The sequence below is a fragment of the Chlorocebus sabaeus genome, chromosome 3 (genome assembly GCF_047675955.1).
Source record: "Chlorocebus sabaeus isolate Y175 chromosome 3, mChlSab1.0.hap1, whole genome shotgun sequence".
NCBI lineage: Eukaryota > Metazoa > Chordata > Mammalia > Primates > Cercopithecidae > Chlorocebus > Chlorocebus sabaeus.
The window spans coordinates 11,464,277-11,479,563 of record NC_132906.1 but is presented as its reverse complement, the minus strand read 5'-3'; the positions used below and the strand labels follow the sequence as shown (position 1 = coordinate 11,479,563).

The 15,287-nt window shown below is 42.8% G+C and overlaps 1 protein-coding gene across 6 annotated transcripts in view; it reads right to left on the bottom strand.

Annotated features, from left to right (window-relative positions):
• PDS5B (PDS5 cohesin associated factor B) overlaps window positions 1-9,834 on the bottom strand; it is a 180,887-nt gene extending 171,053 nt beyond the window's left edge. For 3 of the 6 annotated variants that reach the window (XM_007960100.3, XM_007960097.3, XM_007960098.3), the window contains exon 1: window positions 9,694-9,794. The gene's annotated coding sequence lies outside the window, so the exon portion shown is untranslated. Of the gene's footprint in view, window positions 1-8,831; window positions 8,936-9,693 lie in introns of those variants that run through there. The other 3 variants (XM_007960096.3, XM_007960102.3, XM_007960095.3) reach the window with 3 other exon arrangements.
• Between the last annotated feature and the right edge of the window lie 5,453 nt (window positions 9,835-15,287).

The following is a 15,287-nucleotide window of genomic DNA, read 5'->3' as shown; positions in this document are numbered from 1 at the left end:
GTTAAGCAAAAGAAGCCAGATACACAAGAGTACGCACTGTATGAAGATAGAACAAAACTAATCTACATTTAGAAATCAGTGTTTGGAGGCAAGAGAAATTGAATGGAGAGAGCAACAAGGGAACGTTGTGAGGTAATAAAAATGCTCTACATCTTCTTGTAGTTATTGGTTACATGCGTATAATCGTCACACCTCATCCAAGTGAACAGCTAACATCTGCACATTTTACTGTATTTTAATTACACCTCAATAAAAATAAAATTTTAAATTTCTAAATAAATCTGTGAGCTTAATATTGTATTAATTTTCCTTTTCTTGGGTTGTCACATGTATGTTTAGTGTGTGCATATATATATTCTTACATATATTCAATAAATATTCATCATCTACAATGTGCTGAAATCTTCACTAGATCCCAAAGTAACTGCAAGTCTATGCCCTCAGGAAGTCCACCTCAGCCTCCTAAAGTGTTGGAATTACAGACGTAAGCCACTGTGTGTGACTGCCAACATTTTCTTTTATTTCCAGACAGGTCCTCTGAACCCCCAAACAATGAAATGTTCTAGCATCCTATTGTTAGACCCTTTGTTTCTGTGTCTAATTGATATTTCTCTGCTTATTAATAGCTCAGTTCGGCTTATTTATGTGTCCAAAGTTCTGCTTTTCATCTTCTATTCAAGACCTAATAGGAAGGTTTTTCCAATACCTAACTCTTCTTTTAGGGGATGCATGGTGGTTCTTTCTCCTTCTCACAGACCCTGTGTATACCTTTATTGTGGACATCCCATACTGTGTGTTATTATTTAAGCATGTGGTTCCTTCTATATGGTGGTTTTTAAATCCCCAGAAGGGTGTAAGATAACACTAACATACATAAACATTTGAGACAGATGGGGAAGGAATGAGTTTTTTTATTGTATATCTTTTTTCTTTTTGCCCTCTTACTTTCGGAGTATATATGTGTGTATAATTTAAAATAATAATAACCTTTAAAAATACTATATCAGAATCAACAGGATTTGGTAACTTATTTAATGTGAAAGGTAGCGGAGACGGAGAAGTCGAGATGACTCCCAGGTTTCTGACATGATAAACCTAGTCATCCCCTACAACTTTAAAAAAAAAAAAAAAAAAAAGAAAGAAATCTGTTATTAATCAAAGTACAAGTTGGAAAGATGTTAAAAGAGTTAAGAGAAGGTAGCTCAGTTTGAGACATGTTGTACTGGAGGTGCTGGGTCCAACAGTGCACTAGAAAAACAAGATGGGAAATTCAGGAGAATGGTCAGGGGACATAGTTGTTACTAGAAGCCTTGGAGAAGAAAACATGTATACAAGGCTAATTTTCTAGGAATTACTTATTCTATAAGGACAATTAACAGGGACGAAACCAACACCCACGGAATAAACTAAAAAAGCAACTATATCAAAATGACAGCGTAAGACCATATATTGTTATCCTTTTCATACAGACATCAGGCTCTCAATAAAAGATTATTTAGTAATTTAGTCCCCAGGTTCACAACAGATTAGAAACATCAAAAAAAAAAAAAAAAGGTGTAGGAATAGCTTCCAGAGGCAATCATCCGGCGGCGGCAGCATGAGGGTACAAAAACAAAAACAATTTAAGACTTCAAAAAGCATAGCATTCTTTACTCTTCATTAAAGCCAGAAATCCCATCTTTCCATCATCTAAGACTTGGTCAAAATGGTCACTCCTTCAAGAAGTTCTTCATAGTTCCTACACTCTCAGAGTAACATGATTAATCTCCATTTGTCAAGTTTCCAATTCCAAATATTGTATTGACACCTTCCTGAAGGCACTAACTATACTCTGGCTTATTTTATAATTATTTTTATACCAGCCTCTTTCCTCCCACTTGAATATACATCTCTTGATTGAATATCTTTCATCTTTATATCTCTATCCAGCACTGTGCACCACATCCTTGCACAGTATGCAAGTATGCAAACATCCATTCAGTAATTATCCCATTTTCGCATTCTCTAAAACTATGTAAACGGACTTTGCCACATATGGTCTCCCTACAAAAAGTTAACTGCTTTTTTACTGTGTACTTACATTTTGGCACCAACCTAACATTTGACCTCGCTTATCCCAAACACTAATGAAATAAGGAGTGATGGGAAGTGACAGCTAGTAAGTTTGGGGTTTTTTTTATTTTTATGATTTTTAACCAGCATATAATTGTACATGTTTGTGGGTTACGTGGTGATACTTCAATACATACAACGCGTAATGATCAAATCCGGGTAATTAATATATCCATCACTTCAAACATTTATCATTTATTTGTGTTGGGACATTCAAAAGCCTGTCTTCTAGCTAGCTGAAAATATGTAACAACACAGGTCTGAACTGTGCAGTTTCACTTATACATGGATTTTTTTCAGTAAAAGTTACAGTGTGCCTGCCTCTCCTTCCTCCTCTTCCACCTCCTCCACCTCTTCCACCTTGTCACCCTTGAGACAAGACTAATCCTTCCTTTTCCTCCTCCTCCTCAACCTACTCAACAGGAAGACAAAAAGGCTAAAGACCTTTATGATGATCCACTTCCACTTAATGAATAGCAAATATATTTTCCTTCCTTATAATTTTCTTAATAACATTGCCTTCTCCCTAGCTTGCTTTAAGAATACAGTATGGAGGCCAGGCATGGTGGCTCACACCTGTAGTCCCAGCACTTTGGGAGGCCAAGGCAGGCGGATCACCTGAGGTCAGGAGTTCAAGACCAGGCTGGCCAACATGGCAAAACCCCATCTCCACTAAAAATACAAAAATTAGCTGGACATGGTGGCGGGTGCCTGTAATCCCAGCTACTCTGGAGGCTGAGGCATGAGAGTCGCTTGAACCCAGGAGGCGGAGGTTGCAGTGAGCCAAGATCGCGCCACTGCACTCCATGTGTTAATTGACAGCTTGTTATCAGTAAGGCTTCCAATCAACAGTAGGCTATTACTAGCTAAGTTTGGAGAAATAAAAGTTATATGTGGAGTCTCAACTGCACAGGGGTTGGTGCCCCTAACCCCTTCACTGTTCAAGGGTCAGCTGTAGTCACCCGGTACAACACTAGAACTTATTCCTCCTATCTAGCTAAATTTTGTAGCCTTTAGCCAACCTCTCTCTATCCCTTCTCACCTCTTGAGGAACCCCCATAATATTCTCTGTAATGGCTGTACTAATTTACATTTGGCTTGGCGTTTTTCACAGGAGACAAAAATGTTCCAAACTCAGACTGTGATGATGGTTGCACAAACCTATGAGTATCCTAGAAAACAATGAATTGTGTATTTTCAATGGATTATGGTATGTGAGTTATATCTCAATAAAGCTGTTTTTTAAAATGAGGTTTCTGCTATCAATCCCACTGTTCAGATTAAGAAGTTGAGATTTAGTAAGATTAGGTAATTGCTTGTTTAGCTAGAGCAGATAAAAACCCACGCTGTCTTGACTCTTAAGTTTATATGCTTAAATTAACCACCATGCTCTTCTGCATTCCTTAGAAAGGGACCTCACTTATCAAGCATCACGTCATGATATATGCTCCTAGGGATGTTCAAGTCTTAAATGCCAGTGGCCTTCCAAATTCCAACTACAGTTATAAAGACTTGACCTATTTATGTTACCCCAGAAGGCTAGGGAGAGTCGAAAGCTGAAAGGAATGGTACCAAAGAGACAGAGGGGGAAAAAGAGCTCAAGAGCTTCTACTTAGGCCAGGCGCAGTGGCTCATGCCTGTAATTCCAGCACTTTGAGAGGCCAAGGCAGGCAGATCACCTGAGGCCAGGAGTTCATCGAGACCAGCCTGGCCAACATGGTGAAATCCTGTCTCTACTAAAAATACAAAAAATTAGCTGGATGTGGTGGCGTGCACCTGTCGTCCCAGCTACTCAGGAGGCTGAGGCAGGAGAATCGCTTGAACCTGGGAGGCAGAGGCTGCAGTGAGCCAAGATAGCACCACTGCCCTCTAGCCTGGGCAACAAGTGCGAAACTCCATCTCAAAAAAAAAGAAAACCAAAAACTAAGCACTCCACATCTCTGGGGCAACTGAAATACCCAGGTCCAGGCTGCCATGCCTGACAAGAAAAGAGAAGAAAACCAAATGACAATATGAATAAAAATGAAATGATAGTTGAAGGTGGTAGGGAGGAATGATGAGACAGGATAAGCAGATGGTAGAAGGTGGGGCTGACTCTATGCAAAATTTATTTGCTCTGACCCTCAAATCTCCCTTCCTGTCTGTCGCTTCAGTTTCTCTACTACCTTATGTTAACACCAAGCCAAGGGCTTTCAATACTCTCATACTGACCCAAAATTGTTCAAAGCTGGGTGCTGTAGCCTCTCCATTCCGAGCACTGCTCCCTGTCAAGGTGCCATGAGCCCCAAAATATTTTGCCTCTTCTGAAAGTCCCACCTCTCTCAGACCATCTTAGCTCTTAGGTAAGGGTGAAGGTAGGTGGTGGGGGCAGCAAATAAATTAAACTAGCATTAAACCACTTGATTAAATAATATGTTGCAAATGACTTCCCCCTAATAAGCATATAAACAAATGGTTACCTTCACTCACAAAGAAATAAAACCTAAAACAAGACAAATTTCATATATCAAATTGGCAATATAGTTTTTAAAGTCCAATGTTGGTAAATACATGTCAAAGGTATTCTCATACAGTGCTGGTTAACGTAAACTATTACAACATAGTACTTACTCAACAGGAGTCAGAAAAAATAAATTATGTTATAAAATATTCTAATCATTTCATGATTATGTTGATCTGTATGTGCCAGTATGAAAAGAGCTTGTGATTTAACCAGGAAAAAAGTAAATTACAGTTAAAAAATAAAAATATTAGGCTGGGCGTGATGGCTAATGCCTGTAATCCCAGCACTTCAGGAGGCTGAGGCGGGCGGATCACGAGGTCAGGAGTTTGAGACTAGCCTGGCCAACATAGTCTCTACTAAAAATACAAAAATTATCCGGGCATGGTGGCACATGCCTGTAGTCCCAGCTACTCGGGAGGCTGAGGCAGGAGAATCGCTTGAACCCAGGAGATGGAGGTTGTGGTGAGCCGAGATCGTCCCACTGCACTCCAGCCTGGGCAATAGAGCGAGACTCCATCTCATAAAATAATAATAATAATAATAAAATAAATAAAATAGTAAATTTTATTAGTAAATTTTAATATATAGTAAATTTTAATAGTACAGCAGTTTAACGATACTCTGTATAATTTTTTTTTTAAAGTAAACTTTTGAGAAACTGTTAACAGTGGGTTACCCGTGGGGGGAGGAGAAAAGTAACATTTTTTACTCTCTGTACCATTAATTGTTTTTTTTAACCATACACCTGTATAACATTTAACTAAAAATACACAATTCATTAAGTACTCTATTCCCCTAATAGAGTACTTAAGGTCTGCAACTCTCACCCCTGCAACTCTCACCCCCGCACCCAATCCAAACCATCCCATATCTGAAAGCTACCTGCTAAAATTTCAGCTACTAAGAGACATATTTTGGAGATACAGAGCTTTCCTTTAAAATCTCCTAATTACTTCCCTAAAATCACCTCTGGGGAGAAAGAATCCTATACTACCTAAGGAAACACAAACTCTCATTTCTTTCCAGGTCCCTAACCATTCTCTTCTAGAGAAAGACAACGGTCTTGGTTATAACAGCCCCTCCTTCTCCTTATGGGATCTAATCTTGGCTAATTTCACTCTCCCACATAAAAAGAGCAACCTCAACTCTTCACTGAAAAGGAAGGAGGGCCTGCTCCTTCAGAACTAAGTAACAGCAGAGTTCCTACTCTCTGGTCTGTCTCAGTTCTCATCACCTTGCTGTGGATAGCCAACCACTACTCTACACTTCTATAGGACAGGGTGTCTTCTTCAGTCCTGTTTATTACACCATCCTTGGTACTGTATGTATACAGAAGTTTAGTGCCTGTTCATTTTAACTGAATCAGGTCATGATCTGTCAAAAGAGAGAGTGGCAGGCCTCAAAATAGTTTCTTGCTTTAATCAGTCTTTCCCCGACGCCTGTTAGCCTTCAAGTTTTACACAGCTAAACCAAGTATTTCTAATTACTACTTATTATTAATGTCTAATTATTAGAACACAATGATTATAGATACTTTTTAAATCTCAAATTAAAGGCTTTAAGATTTGAACAACTAAATTTTATTCACCTAAGATTCATTGTCATGATTTTCTCACTGTACATGATCACTCATGCCAGCTAAAACAATTACACTCTCAACACAGCAGACTTATTCTTAATTCTGAACTAACTGATGAGAAAAGATTCTAAAACCTTTTTCAACTAATGGGGGGAAATGGTTAGAATCAGGTGGCTTATAACAGAACAGTGTGAGAAAAGGGCTCAACTCTACTCTCCAAGGAGTTAGAACTGCAAACCATTTGGCAGCTTCTTAACTAAGCTTAAAAAGTAAATACATTCTCAGAGAAATTACTGGGCTTATTTTTAAACCAAGTATTTTTGGAATCTTTAACATTCCCGAACAGGAATACGAAAATCAAATAAAATGCATATTGTAACTGGAAGTGACAGATGACTTGTGTGGCAAACTAAGTTTAAAAATTAAAAAAAAACACACACTCATGTATGCACTGTATCTTGTAACAAAACAAAGGTCATACTAACTTTCCCAAATTACTCTTAGAAGTTTCACAAACAATAAATAAATGCCATGTCAAGTAATATTACATAATGAAAGAGCAGGCAGCTCCCGGAGACAGAGACCTACAAAAGGTTATCTTCTGAGACAACCTAAATGGACTGAATCCTAAACAGAAATTATTAAAAACCAGACGCTGAAACAGATGGCTAACCACAAAACTTTATTCTTGGTTAAATGAATAAAAAGGTGAGAAGGGGATGGAAGGTAATGTGCTACCCTGAATTTTTATTAATAAATATTGCTAAATCCTGAATAGAACAAAAAAAAGACAATGGGGAAACTTCTCAGCTTCCAGGATATCTAAGAGCTGCCCCAATTCCACCACATGAATACGACTGTGACCTCAGAAAAATCAATGAAATTAAAATCTGAACCGAATTTCTCATGTATAAGCGAGTTGGAGATCATCCTTAAGTTTTCTTGTTGCTCTCTAACACTAACAGAGGAAACATAAATGTATTCTTTTCCAATATAAGTTATATACAGTCCACGTCATTCAAGAGTCCATAAGCCAAATCTTACTGAGCGCACTCCTGTTAGTCTCTAAATTTCCCAAGAGGAATAAGCAGAAAGAATACAACTTCCCGAAATATTCCTTTCTCCCAAAGTTTTGGGTATTTTCTACCATTGCATTCTTCTCCAGGGCAAGCCCTAACACAAAGTATTACTTTATCTTAGGCCTAACAAATTATTGATAAAGCCTACTCCTCAAAATGTTACTTTGTTAAACAAAGCTGCAGAACAATTTAAACAACTTTCATCAAACAGCCAACTCGGTAGAATCTTACTACAAATAAGCTTAATACAAACATCTCACGACAAGAATCACTATCATCAGTACATGTCTCTCTAATACGGGGGTAAAAATGAGAGGTGAGAGACATAACACGAGAGAATAAAGGTGACAAGAGTAACAAAAGCTGCTGTAAAAGTTAATATAGGGAAAATCAGCCTTAACCAAAACAAGGAGAAAAGAAAAAAAAAAGGGTGAACACAAACACTACCTTCCCATTTAAAATACATCTTTAAGTAAACGCCAGCTGAGAAGAGGACAATTTTTTAAACCATCAGAAAAAGGAGGAAAAAGTCACTATTTGGATAATTTTTATAAAGTCTAAAGTGCATCTTTTTACATATACTGGTAAACGTATATTAAGCACAAATCTTATTTCTAAGGAATAACGTTCTTAAAATGTTTTTACAGTTTCTGACAATCAATCGATCTTAACATAAAAGGTCCCATGTAACTTTCACCTACATATTCACCACTACAAATTTTAATTCGGTTTTCTGCTATTACCATGAGATACAAGATTAACTGTTCCACGAACTGACCCGCATACACCACTGAATACTCATTTTATTGTCCCTAAAGATGTGAACATCTCAGACATGTGTACTGCATAAAGAGCTGTCTTTCAAGTCCATATTTGTGGCTTTTAACTAGTTTACCTGACCACTACATGAGTTAATATAAAAAACGTTCTGTCTGGGAACTCTGGATGGGTTAACTGAGAACAATGACTATATTGCCGTTCAAGTATTGGGTGATGACGATTTATTTACAGCTCGTCTCCTGCATGTAAACACAACGTGAGTTTTTGAAGTTTATTAGGAAGATGGTATAGGATTACCCAACTCTCTCCACACCGCAGACCAACCCTCTAAATTAAAGCTATATCCAAAGTTTCCGAAACTCTTTCATCGACAGGGTAGGATCAGTCGGGGCACCACTGCCCATCCATCACCTCTTATAAAAAGTACAAGAAGCACTTTCTTCGACATAAAAAAGGGTTAACCCTTGCTGGGGTAGAGAGGCTGTTGAAGACGCGCGCGGAATGGGTGGGGAGCTGCTCTTTCAACCCTTCCCGGAGCTCGCCCGGTCCGCAAGGAACGCAGCAGCCTGCAGTTCCAAAGGCGAGGGGCGGCGTTTCTGGTTTCAGTCATTCCTCCAAAATAACTGTCGAGCTACTTCAGAGTTAGCTTTCACGTCTCTACCAAAAACCAACAGCAGTAGCAGCAACAACAACAAACAAGGTTTTTCTCCGGACCGAAAACTTTTAAAGTAGCATTAAAATAACAGTGCAAAAACATTAACGAGTCACAATTGCACACCATTTTCCCCGCCGTTCCTTCCGAAAGGAAAGCTAGAACCCAGTTGTCGCCTGGGAGGAGTCCCTCCACGCCAGCGCTGGGCTCTTCCTCAACTGGGTCCTCAGGTTCCCCGAGCACCCACTCCGGGCGGCGCGGTGAGCGCGATTTCCCTCCGGCGAGCAGCGAGGAACAGCGCAAAAATGTCACGCTCAGCCCGTCCCCTGGCCCGAAGCGCAGGCCAGGCGGCGCGCGGGGACCCAGCGGCGAGGGCGAGGGCGAGGGCGCCCGCGGCCCCGACCCGCGGTCCCCGCCCGCCCCTCGCCCGGAAGGGGGAGAAGCCCGCCCGCGGGAGGATTCAACAGGAGCACCGCGCCGCCCGCCTGCCGCCCGGGAAACAGCCGCCGGCCGGCCGGGGCGCGGGGGGAGGGGCGAGGCGGCGGCGGTGGCGGCGGGAGGGCGCGGGCGGCCGGGCGGCCCCGGGACCCCCGCCCGCGCGCAAGGTCACCGCCCGCCGCCGCCGCCGCCGCCGCCGCCGCCGCCCGGGCCGGGATCAGAGCGGCAAGTTTAATTTCCAGAGGCTGCGGCAGAGCCCGCGGCGTGGAGGCGCGCGTCGGCCGCGGGGCCCTCCCCACCCCCACCGCGCAGCCAGCCCGCGCCCCGCGACCCCCGCCCCGGGCCGCCGCCAGGCAGCCGCCCGCTGCAGCCCCCGATGCCGGGAGGCGAGTCGCGCCTGGCACCCGGGCGGGCGGCGCTTCAGCCCTACCACACACACATACACACACACACACACACACACACAGCGGCAGTGGCGGCCACCGAAAAATGGAGCGCCGCGGCCAGAGAAGAGAGACATTTTCTTTCCGTTAACTGAATTGTTTCCTACCTCCGGGTTCGCGACTCGCTACTCCTCTCACTCCGCGGCTCTCCGGGATCCGCCGCCGCCGCCGCATCCAATCGCCTTCTCTCCCCCCTCCCCTTCCGCAGCCAGCCCGGCCGTTCCTCCTCCTCTCCGCTTCAAAATGGCGCCAAGCGCTCTTCGGCGGCTGCTCCAATCGAACCGCCGCGGACAGCACCCGGGGGCAGGCAGAGCGCGGCATGGGTGCGCAGCGCCCCCTGCCGACCAGACGGTCCCGCGCGCGCCCGCCCTCCAAGCTCCGCCCCGCCCCGTCCGCGCGCGCGCACTCCCCTCCTCAGCCCCGCCCCGTCCGCGCGCACGCAGCCACACGGGCACGCCGCCGCGGAGGCCGCGAGACTGGCAGCTGTCAAGGCGTCCACTGCCCTTGCGGCTTCCTAGACCTCCACCGACAAAAATCATTCCGATTGTTACGTAGCCCTATCTTTTTAGATAAAGATTGGGAGATTTTTTTAAACACTGACATTCAGCACAGGTGTTGTGCTGGGTTAACAGAATTGGCATTATTAACTACTTTGCTCCTTGTTAATTCTGACCTAGTCGTCTCGGAATGCCATACAAATAGTTTTCCTACACTTTATGTGTTATGTCTTTATTAAATCTCCCCGCTTCCTAATTTGATGAATTGTTCATAGGTGGTAAGCTGGCGGAGACACAGAGTAATTGAGCCTGTGACGAAGCATTCTATTCCTTTGGCAGAGTTGTCCTTATTAGAGGAAGACATCATCTGGAGACCACAGGGACACATTCCAGGAGGTGGGTCTCCTCCCCTCTTCACCTTTAGGGGATGCCAGTCCCTCAAGTGGGTTTAGCCTGGTCACAACAGATCACCTACCTTGGGGGAAGCTTTTCCTCCCCTGCCAGAACTGAAGAAGGGACTTCCTCCTCTTTTTACTTTAATATCATCCCTTCTGTAAGGAAGTTTCCCCCAATATGATGTATTTGGTTACTAGAATTTTGTTCCAGGGAGAATTTGTTTCAACAATGAACAAGCAAAGGGTGAATGAATGGATTACAATAGGATACTTATCAACTGCAAGAAAAGATAGGTAATGCTGATCTGTAAACTAATGTTACTGTGCACCTAGAGATACTAGGTGCATTTTCCTCTGTCTGTCCTAATGGTAATTGCCTCATTCACCCTTACCATGTAGCTGTTTTGAAGGCTATCTCCTTTCTGCACCTAGAGATACTGAGACCTCTTCATTTCCATTTTTGTGGGATTTCCTGGACAATTCTGCTTCAGTCTCCTACAGTGCTTGCTAGACCAATATGTTGTGTTACTGTATTCCTATGTCCAAGATTTTGCCACTGAATACTCCAGGTTCTACCCATTTTACACATTCCGTGATGAAGTCCACTATGAGTTTTTTCTGCTCTCTTTTTAAAATTATCTCAGGAATTTTCTTATTTTACATTGTTGTTCCATCAGCATAAATCTTGTATGGAAGAAGAGAGTAGGATGTCTAGATCTAGAAAAACCTTTCCTCTTTGGTTGTTTTTATCTTTTTTACTTTATTTTCTTCAATTCCCAAACCTCCAAAGCCAGGAAGCAAGAAAGTTTCAGAAGAATGGCAGGATGAGAGCAAGAATTTTTTTTTCCTTTTCTTTTTTTTTTTTTCTTTTTTTGAGACGGAGTCTCGATCTGTCGCCAAGCTGGAGTGCAGTGGCGCGATCTCAGCTCACTGCAACTTCCCCCTCCCGGGTTCCAGCGATTCCCCTGCCTCAGCCTCCCAAGTAGCTGGGACTACAGGCACGCGCCACCACTCCCAGCTAATTTTTTGTAATTTTTAGTAGAGACGGGATTTCACCATGTTGGCCAGGATGGTCTCGATCTCCTACCCTCGTGATCCACCCGCCTCAGCCTCCCAAAGTGCTGGGATTACAGGCGTGAGCCACTGCGCCAAGCCAGGAATTTTTGTATAAATTATTCAGTGCTCTTATCCCCATCATTTGACACCTAGAAGCCTCAGTAAATATTTTGTTGAATGTATGAATTCTTTAAGAATGTCACTCTACATCTTGTATATGGCAGTGAGTCCTGAAAGGGATAAAGGTGTCACATCAGCTTTGTGAGCTGTTTTGCCAGTTTCGCCATTAACCCGCTCTCTCATGAAATGATGCCTTGAGTTTCAATAATGAGGCCCAGAATACATATCGCCCACATTAGGCTGCTAACACCACAGGATTAAGCCCAAGAAAGAGTGGGCAGAAAGGAGATAGCCTTCAAAACAGCTACATGGTAAGGGTGAATGGGACAGTTACCATTAGGACAGACAGAGGAAAAACTCTAAAGCTTTAATGAAGCATAATTTGTAATGAAAGGACATACTTTTATATGACTACAAGTGGCTTTACGGAAATCAGTAATATAAACCTTCATTTAAAACAATACTGTTTGGGAAAACTAAAATCTAAAATTGATATTTGAACAAAAATAATCTTCTGTGTTTGGGATTTTTAAAAATAGCCAAGTTGCAATTCATTAGCATAAACATAATTGGATGTGACATTATTTAAGACAGTTAAGAGTGTGAACCATTCAAAACTCAGTTGTGAATGCTTTCTACTCCAAGAAAGAGAAATTATGTGGGAATTATGTCCAAATGCTGGTTTTATACAGAAATGGTTAGGAGAATTGTCTCTTTTTGTTGTTGTTGTTGTTGTTGTTGTTGTTGAGACGGAGTCTCGCTCTGTCTCCCAGGCTGGAGTGCGGTGGCGCGATCTCTGCTCACTGCAAGCTCCGCCTCCCGGGTTTACGCCATTCTCCTGCCTCAGCCTCCGGAGCAGCTGAGACTACAGGCGCCCGCCACCGCGCCCGGCTAATTTTTTGTATTTTTTAGTAGAGACGGGGTTTCACCGTGTTAGCCAGGATGGTCTCGATCTCCTGACCTCGTGATCCGCCCGCCTCGGCCTCCCAAAGTGCTAGGATTACAGGTGTGAGCCACCGCGCCCGGCCGAGAATTGTCTTTGATTATGAATAACCACAAATGTAGTTCCCACCTCTACTAATTTTACATTGCCACTATAACAAATCATCACAAAGTTGGTGGCTTAAAAGAGCACAGACTTATTGTCTTACTGGAGTGCAGAAGTTTGACAGGTATCTCGCTGGGCTAAAATCAAGGTGTTGTCAGGGCTGTGTGCCTTTCTGGAGGCTCCAAAGAAGAATCCATTTTCTTACTATTTCCTTCTAGGGGCTGCCCAGATCCCTTGGCTCACGTCCTCCTTCCTCCATCCGCAAAGCCAGCTCCGTGGCGTCTCTCTGACCTGCTTTTGTCACCGCAGCTCTTCCTCTGACTCCCTTATCTACTTTTAATACCCTTGTGATTATATTGGGCCCACTTGGGTAATCTGTAATTTAAGGTCCATTGGTTAGTGACCTTTATTCCCCTCTGCCATATAACATAACATATTCAAAGGTTTGGGGATTAGGACATGGATTTGTAGGGGGACCATTATTCAGCCTGCCACATCACTCATATTTGGGTTACCTGGGCTTTTTAAAATAGAGTCTAAAGTTGAGGTTCAAGAGGTCAGGAAGTTGGAAGACATCAGGAATGCACACAATTAACCTGGACAGTCCTAAATATACCCCCATGGCCCCTACTGCATTTTGAGTACAACCTTGCTACACTACAGCATGGTTTCCAAAATGTGGTGAAATGTTTACCGTATTATGCATAGTAGAGCACACTGGGCAGCTAGTTAGTAAATGATGAGACTGGGCCCTACCTAGACAAACATTACCTGTTCAGTGTAATTCAAGGTATGTCCCAAAGGCTAATCAAGACAAAAATATGATCCCTGTTAGCCTGCAACTGTACTGAAATTCCCACTCGACTAATTTATTGGGTTAAGGCGTTGGATTCTCAGAAAACATCTTGGAATGTGGTTGTGTCACTTGAAAAAGTTAGGCCGGGCTTGGTGGCTCGTGCCTGTAATCCAGCACTTTGGGAGGCCAAGGCGGATGGATCACAAGGTCAGGCATTCAAGACCAGCCTGGCCAACATGGTGAAACCCCGTCTCTACTAAAAATACAAAAATTAGCCAGGTGTGGTGGCGGGTACCTGTAATCCCAGCTACTCAGGAGGCTGAGGCAGAGAATTGCTTGAACCCAGGAGGGGGAGGTTGCAGTGAGCGGAGATCACATCACTGCACTCCAGCCTGGGCAACAGAGCGAGACTCCACCTAAAAAATAAAAATAAAAATAAAAATAACACACTAACCCATTCATATCCATTTGGAGAGACTAAGCCCAACAGAAATTAGCTTTGTGATATTTTAGGCATTAGGCAAACAGGTGAGGCATTGTGATAAACTCCAAGCCCCTGAAGTTGATCCTTCAGGGATCATAATATCACTGCTGCTGAAAGATAGCATACGGGCTCTTTTCCTTCACCCTCATCCAAGACTCAGCCCCTGGTGCCTCAAATTTCTCCCTCCACAGTTAATCCCCTGCATGAGGCAATGTGCCCATCTTGTGATCCTCTTTACAATGCAAATATTCCTGAAAGGATGCCACATTCATCTACAGTCCCAGGGCAGTGGTTCTTAACTGGAGTGGAGTGGAAGAATACCAAAATCATCTGGGAAACTTCTGTAAACTAGATCTTCAGAAACTATACTGGAATATGTTTGACACATCTAACTTTTTAAAAGAGTTTGAAAGATAGATGACAGAAATTTTTACACAATATATGGTAGCTTGCATTATCGTCCAAAGAGAGATTTGGGTTTAACAAAGCATTTATCATCAGTTCAACTTCTGGAAATAATAAAGAGATATGGAACCGAGAGCAATTTCACTTGATAAGTAATGAGAATGACAAAGGAGAATTTAGACTGCAGGTTTGAATATTTGTGCAAAGACATATAAATTCCTTCAATATAATACATTTCACATATATTCATATATTCACATGCAATCAGTAATCAATGTTATTTAGTTTTGCACTGTTTGAAAAATCTACAGGCCAGGCACAGTGACTCATTCCTATAATCCCAGCACTTTAGGAGGCTGAGGTGGACAGACAGCTTGAGCCCAGGAATTTGAGACCAGCCTGGGCAACATAGCAAGACCCTGCCTCTGTAAAAAGTAAACAGTTAGCTGGGCATGGTGGCACGCACCTGTAGTCCCAGTTACTCGGGAGGCTGAGGAGAGAGGATCACTTGAGCCCATGAGGGAGAGGTTCCAGTGAGCAGTGATTGCACCACGACATTCCAGCCTGGGCAACAGAACAAGATTCTGTCTCAAAGAAAAAAATTTTTTTTAATTTAAAAATCAGCATTCCAGTGCAAGATAGCCAAAAACTCCAAAACAATTTTTCAGTTTCACATTTCTGTTCTAGGCAAACAGCCTGTTTTTGAGCATAGGGTAGTAGCTCACTCTATATGGAACCAAGTCTGTATCACTTTTTATTCCAAGTAAATTAACTTGACTCCTAATACTTACTCTTCATGGATGTGTAGGAAGCATCCTTTGTTCTAACACAGGAATTCTATTTCTTCTCCTGGCTGTCTCATTTAGTTAAAACGTGGTATTTAAAATTAGCTTTATTCAG